The sequence below is a fragment of the Felis catus genome, chromosome B1 (genome assembly GCF_018350175.1).
Source record: "Felis catus isolate Fca126 chromosome B1, F.catus_Fca126_mat1.0, whole genome shotgun sequence".
Lineage (NCBI taxonomy): Eukaryota > Metazoa > Chordata > Mammalia > Carnivora > Felidae > Felis > Felis catus.
Genome location: NC_058371.1, coordinates 124,987,547 through 124,994,354, shown reverse-complemented (window position 1 = coordinate 124,994,354; position 6,808 = coordinate 124,987,547). Strand labels below are relative to the sequence as shown.

General features: G+C 35.3%; 1 non-coding gene across 1 annotated transcript; it reads left to right on the top strand.

Moving 5' to 3' along the window:
• Positions 1–4,207: 4,207 nt before the first annotated feature.
• Positions 4,208–4,316, top strand: LOC111560302. Its single transcript, XR_002742059.1, has one exon. It is a non-coding gene; the product is annotated as a U6 spliceosomal RNA (small nuclear RNA).
• The last annotated feature ends 2,492 nt before the right edge of the window (positions 4,317–6,808 follow it).

Below are 6,808 nucleotides of genomic sequence, written 5' to 3'. Positions count from 1 at the left end.
CATGTAAGTTGGAAAAGAGGTGAGGAAATAAATGTGTCCTGAAGATTTTGTGTAACCTGGAGGAATGACATAAATTACTTGGTTTGGGCATATTAATAAATAAGCCCATGGGTTAGTGCAGCCATTAAAATGAAGACAAACACTGATGAAAATATATATGTATTTACATGAGACATGAGATTGCTGACTCGAGGAAAACATGCAAATTATTCAACCCAGTAAATAAAAGGAAAAAAAAGGCAAGTGAAATGATATGGAATAACAAAAATCAAAAGGGACAGAAGAATAAGCTTAAATGTATTATTAGAATAACTGCAAAGAAACTAAAATTGATACTGAAAAATAGTACCTCCAATAGGATTAAAATTTTATAGCTCTATCTTCATTGCCAGATAAATGACACCTACTTGAAAGTTACAAGATAGAAGAGAAAGACATGGCCAGAGATACACTAACATTAAAGTTAAATGCACTGATGTTACGATGGGAGAAGATTAATACTTACTGAGTGTTTGTAATGTTGCAAGAAACGTGTTTTGTGAAAAAGTTTCATTATCCTTGTTCTAGAGATAAAAAAAATATAAGGCATTGCAAGTATAGACAATTTACATGTTGACTAGTACTCAAATGAATAGGATTTTAATATAAGATTTGACTCACAAGTCTTTATGTAAACCTTTACACCAAACTTCATTACCCAAGAGAACATAAAATGTATGGTTAAGCACTTCCACATACTTAATAACAGCTAAACTGCATGTTATGAATAGAGTTGACTCCACATTTCTAATCTTTAAAAAATCAGCAGTACAAGATAGCTAACAATCACAGAGAAGCTATTGTAATCAGATAGTTGTCATAACAACATAGTGGTTCGATACAGTAGAATAAAGAGAACCAAAACTTATTCAAATACAAATGGAAATTTTGTGTGTGATATAGATGGGATTATATGCCCCACGCCAGACAAAGAGCTGAACAGTTTAATAATGGTATTTGGCCACTGAAACCATGTGAAAGAATATAAAATTATACTGAAACATCCCATCATACACATAAGTGTATTTCCATTGAATTAGAGCTCAAAATGAAAAAAACAAAAATAAAAAAAGAAGTTAAATAAAAAAGATTGATGGGAAACATGAGGATATTTTCATAATTTGGAAGTGGATAAAATCTTATCGCCAGAATCCATGAAGGAAAAGAAATCAAACTACTCTTCTGCACAAAAATTTTGAATTTTTTTTAATGCTTATTTATTTTTGAGACAGGGAGAGACAGAGCAGGAACGGGGGATGGTCAGAGAGAGAGGAAGACACAGAATCCGAAACAGGCTCCAGGCTCTGAGCTGTCAGCACAGAGCCCGATGCGGGACTTGAACTCACGGGTGGCGAGATCATGGCCTGAGCTGGAGTCGGAGGCCCAACTGACTGAGCCACCCAGGAGCCCCATCTGCACAAAAATTTTGAAGTCTTTATAAGGACAAAAATAGACTAGGTGATATTAAATATGTATTGAGCAGAAAATATGTTCATATCTCTCTTGAACATGATTCTAAAATGTCTAAAAATATAAATAAACAAACATAGTGGGCAAAGGCTATGCTCAACAAATTTGGAGAAAAATAAATATACAAACCCAAAAAACTTGTGGATAAATATTCACTCTCACTAGCAAGTTCTGTTTCATGGGCAGATAATACAGATTGCTGCACTGAAAAGGCCCCCATGTTTGGGGTCTAACTCTCTCTTGTCATCATCTTAAAATTCTAAAAAACTTTATTTTTGAATTTGGGTTTTGTAAGTGAACTCTGAGTGGAATTTGGAGCATATGCTCTGGCTCATGTGAGGTCTAGCCTCTTCCCACCTTCCTGTGTCCTTCCTTCCTGGGATGGCTTGTTCCCCTCCCTGCAGGGAATGGAAAACAGCTTGGATGGCTGGAGAAGGCCTCCATTTTGCTGTTGCCCTTTGAAAGCAGTGCGTCTAGGCAGGGTGCTGAAAGAGACGGTCAGGCACATGCCCCAGGTGATCCTGGAATGTTTCACTGCTTGCTCAATGAGTTACCCAGCAGGCTTCTTTTGCCTACCTGTAGCCAGGTATCAAGTGTGTCCAGGTACAAAGGCTTTAATCCCTTGGAAGACCTCTATCCATCATGAGTTGCAGGGCTGGCCTACGAGAAAGGGAGACTGCTTTCTGAATCTGGGCCAGGGCTCTGCCTTTTCCTTTTGTACTGGGCCCCCAAGTTATGCAGTTGGTTGTGTTCACTAGTAGTCAGGGTAAGGGATTTAAAACAGTGACATACCATGCTACTCTTATCCGACTGATGGAAAAATGAAATGGAAACCTTCAGCGACAGCAAGGAGGTAAGGAAATGGCTCCCCTCAATCCTGCTGGTGACATGGTGGGTCACTAATGGTACTTTTCATTCAAAAATTTTAAATTTGACATTAAAATTCCTATAAACTCACTTCTATGAATTCAAAGGTGTAATGTTTCTTATATTAATTTAGTTTATCTTTTCTGTGTTGTTTCAGTCTTTTGGTAAAGATACACAAGTTGGCCAGTTATACACCCATTATCATCAGAGGTACCACAGATAACATTGCAAAATATTGTCCAAATAACAGTTATTGTTGTTATAATTATTATCTGGGACATGAAGTCACACAAAATGGAAATACTGGCTCTGTTTCATTCTACCTTGAGCCTAACTAACATCATGCCTGTCACTTGACAAGGTTTTAAGTTTGAATTACCATGTAAATTTTGAAATCACATCTTTTAAAACCACACACACACACCCACACTCACACACACACACATACACACACACATGCACACACATACAGATGACACAGCATTGTTTTATAGCCCACCACCCTTTGCCTTTGTATCAAATCACACACCACACAATGAGCTATGAAATAATATATACTATAAACTGAGCTATAAAATAAAACATACTTATGAAAGTGTTGAAGCAAGGATGTCTTCAGATGCTGATGCAGTGTGCAGAAGAGTTTTCCCAGCATGTTTATAATCATAAGGCTTCTGTGGGGCTTTCTCTCCTCCCTGTCATGACATTCCTGGTAAAAGTTAATATAACTCAAAATTCCTTCTACTTTATTTCAGGTGCAATATGTAGGAATGTTTTCAAAGAAAACTACACTTTCTATATGTTTAGAAATAATATTCATATGAAGATATTACTTCTTTTTAAATATCTAGGCTTATTTGAGGGGGTTGGGGGCTTATGAACCTCCTCTGTGTGTGTGTGTGGGGGGGGGGGTGTGTCTGTGTTGAGCCAGAGTCTCCTGACATGGCATTTTGTAAAAGAAGTATTTTTTTTTTTGGTGTTCCTTCTTTCCATTAGATGTGTAAATCACTATCCCAACATTGTGTTCTATTAATCTCAGTGAGTCACCACACTTCTTCACTTGCCCTCAATTCTTGTCCCTCTTTCCTCCATTAGGTATTAACTGCAACCTGCCTTCTAATTCTGAGCAATTAAAGGAGCATAGTTAATCTTCTTAGGAGTTAAATGTAAATGACAAAGAATGTGGTACCATCCTTTTAGCACTCCATTTATTCTATTGTAATTCCTGAAGTAAGAGAAAATCCACAGTTCATTTAATTAATATATAACTACAAGTGACATATTGAGAGCAGAAAAAGCTCTCTCCCCACGCGAAAGAAAACAAAAATCTAAAGTTGTTTATCAAACTATTTTTAAGTGAAAGAAAAGAAGTCTTAGAATATTCAATTGCCCAAAAAAGATCTATAAGGAATGAGAGTTACCTACTCCTCAGCTGTTGCCAATTCTGTACTGGTAAATACCTTTGAAAATGAACAATTAGAAGCAACTAATGCAGCATTTGACTTTCTTGCTCCCTTTATACTTCCCGCATTCTTCTTCTTTCCACTGTCCTGTCTCTTGATAATTTTTATTTTATAGTCTCTGAAATAAAACATTTATTGAGTTTATATACATGTAATTATCAAGTGAAGAACTATTTGGTAAATTTGCCAGTTAACAGATAAGTAACAGTTTATTGACATACAAAGCCACTGTTTACTGATCTCATATTTAGAACCCAGTTGTTTTCTTAAGCTTCTACACATTATAATAGTGTTCATTTCATCTACAACAGTTTTAGGTCAAATTATTCTTAGCTATAATCATTTGTCCTGTTTAAAAGGATTATTGGGTGTTTGCTTAGGCAGCACATATACTAAAATTGGAACGATGTGGAGAAGAACAGCAGGGCCCCAGCTCAAGGATGACATACACATTCATAAAAGGATTGTCAGGTATTTGTGAATTTTAATGTGTAAGCTCAGTGGAAATATTAAGATACTGAAAGAGTTAACATACATGGTAAAGTCTTTACATTTCTAAAAATAATTTCTCCAACACAATTCTGTAAAGACTAATGCTAAGGTTATAGTTTATATTTTCTCACATTATCAGATGCACCAACAAAAAAGGTTTATGACATCCAGTCTTTAAACTGTATTTAAGGAACACTCTTGTCTTTTAAAAAATTATAATTATATGAAATCACTATAACCAGACCTTTGCCATTCTATATCTGAGCATGCGCGTGCACACACACACACACACACACACACACACAGTAAGGTTAAATTATAATGCTTTCGGCTAGATTTTCTATGAGTTTCAGGGTTTTTATAAAATAATGTCATACTAAAATAGCATTTATGTTGCTAGCAGAAATAAAATAATACAAAATTTAAAGAGGATGAGCTATAAAGTATCACGCTAGGTATCTGTCATCTAGAACACGTCCTTGCTCTCTGATCTATAGAATGTTATTGCTCCCTTACCCTAAATTTTCTTTTTTAGTTTTAATAGAACAATTATAAAAGAAAAGTTTACTTATTTTCTTTCTACACTTAATTGGACCATCTTGTATATTCTCAGTGGAAAAAACTGTTATAGACACTGAATTTAAATTTTAATGAGTTATTCTGTTAACTAAAATAGTTAGAAAATAGTTAGAACAACAAATTGTCTAATTCTACATCCAAAAACTCCTTGAATGGATAGGACTGCATTTCTAATATTTTAAGTAATTTCATGTGTCTCAGATTATTAACCCCATAAACAGATTATTTTCACTTAGTGAACATCCATTAAGGACCAGAAAAATGTGAGCTAGTCTCTTATTTGTAGAAATCAACTTGAAGGCATAAAGCCTTAAGAGTTTCTGTGTGTCCTTGATAGTTAGCTAGTAAAATCAGATGATTCAAAATAAGTGGATATGCCCTGTCATTGGGTTTTGTACTAATAAGAATAGAAAGGAAAAGAGGTAAGGGAAAGAAATGATTCAAAAAATACCTGTACAAAAAGGTCTGTGTCAAGGAGCCTTGGCAGTGAATCAACAAGAAATCTACAAGGGCTTGTTGAGTCAAGGCTTTCCGGATTCAGTAGTTCATACAAATTCATGCGTTCATTCATTCAACAGCTACTTGCTGAGTGCCTATTTTGTGATAGGTACCGTGCCCTCATGCCCTCTACTCCCCTATACACAACCCCCTCCTGAGCCCCAGAAGTCCATTGTCTTATGCAATTTTCACCTAGACAAATTTATTCTGACAATCTCATTGCATTTATTTCATTCAGGTTTAACATGTCTGGGTTGTGTGTTTCTTAGTTGTAGATATATTTGAAATTAAAGCAAAAAAAGAGAAAAAGTCTATACACTTGAAGTCCTTTGGGGCAAAAGCATCATCACTGGTAGGGAAATGAGAAAAGATTACACACACTCCAGGATACAAAAGGAATCTCGGATATATAAAGAATGTACTGAAAATGTAAGCCGATCTTCCTGTATTTTTGATTATTGATTCTTGGTTGTTGTTGCAGCTACTAGAAACCAAGAATTACTTCTAAATATTTAGAGATTATTTTGCAGCATGTCTGTTACATCCAACTGTTAACAGTTATTCTCTAGCAACATACTATTTTCTTAAACTGAAAAAAAAGAAGAGGCATAATATTATGGAATTTTGCATTATAAAAGGTTTAGACTATCCATATCTCTTTTAAAACCTTATTGTGCTATGATTAAATGCATCTAAAAATAATCATTAATAAGCCTGGGTTAAACCTGCAAACATAGTTAATTAGAAATACAATAACAAAAAAAATTGGCATTACTGAACATTTGCAGTGTGCTAGGGACTAATCTTTGTATTTTAGACAAGCTATTTCATTTGATCTTTACCAAATGGCCATGAGACTATTTTATTATTAACCCCACTCTACATATGAAGAAACTGATACCTTAGAGATCCAGTGATGTCACACAGCTGGTAAATTATACATCCAGGATAAAATCTACATGTATCTAACTTCAGAGTCTTCTCTCTTTCTTAGTCACTGTGTTTTCACTCTACTACGCTTATTTTATTTTACAAACCCAAATCTAAAAAGGATGGCAAGTGTCAGTTATACTCACTAGGATCTCCATATCCATAATGATTGTCAATTATTTAAAAATAACATTATGGGACCTTTTGTTGCAGGATTTTATCAAAGGCTCATGTAACAATTCATCTCGACTGAAGACAGGGCTGGTATTGCCCTTGCCAGGAAGGGTGAGCTATCCTGGTCAGGCACAGTCTCTTTGAGGAGAGCTGACTGTAGATCATATAAAATGTTTTGGGGAATTAGTTCCAGGATTGTTAGAGTTTAGGGTGAGAAGTACGTTTGAAAACTGGGTGAGGCTGTTACTAACTGGCTTCAGAGTGGCGTTTAATGGAATGCTTTGTCTCTGAAGAGC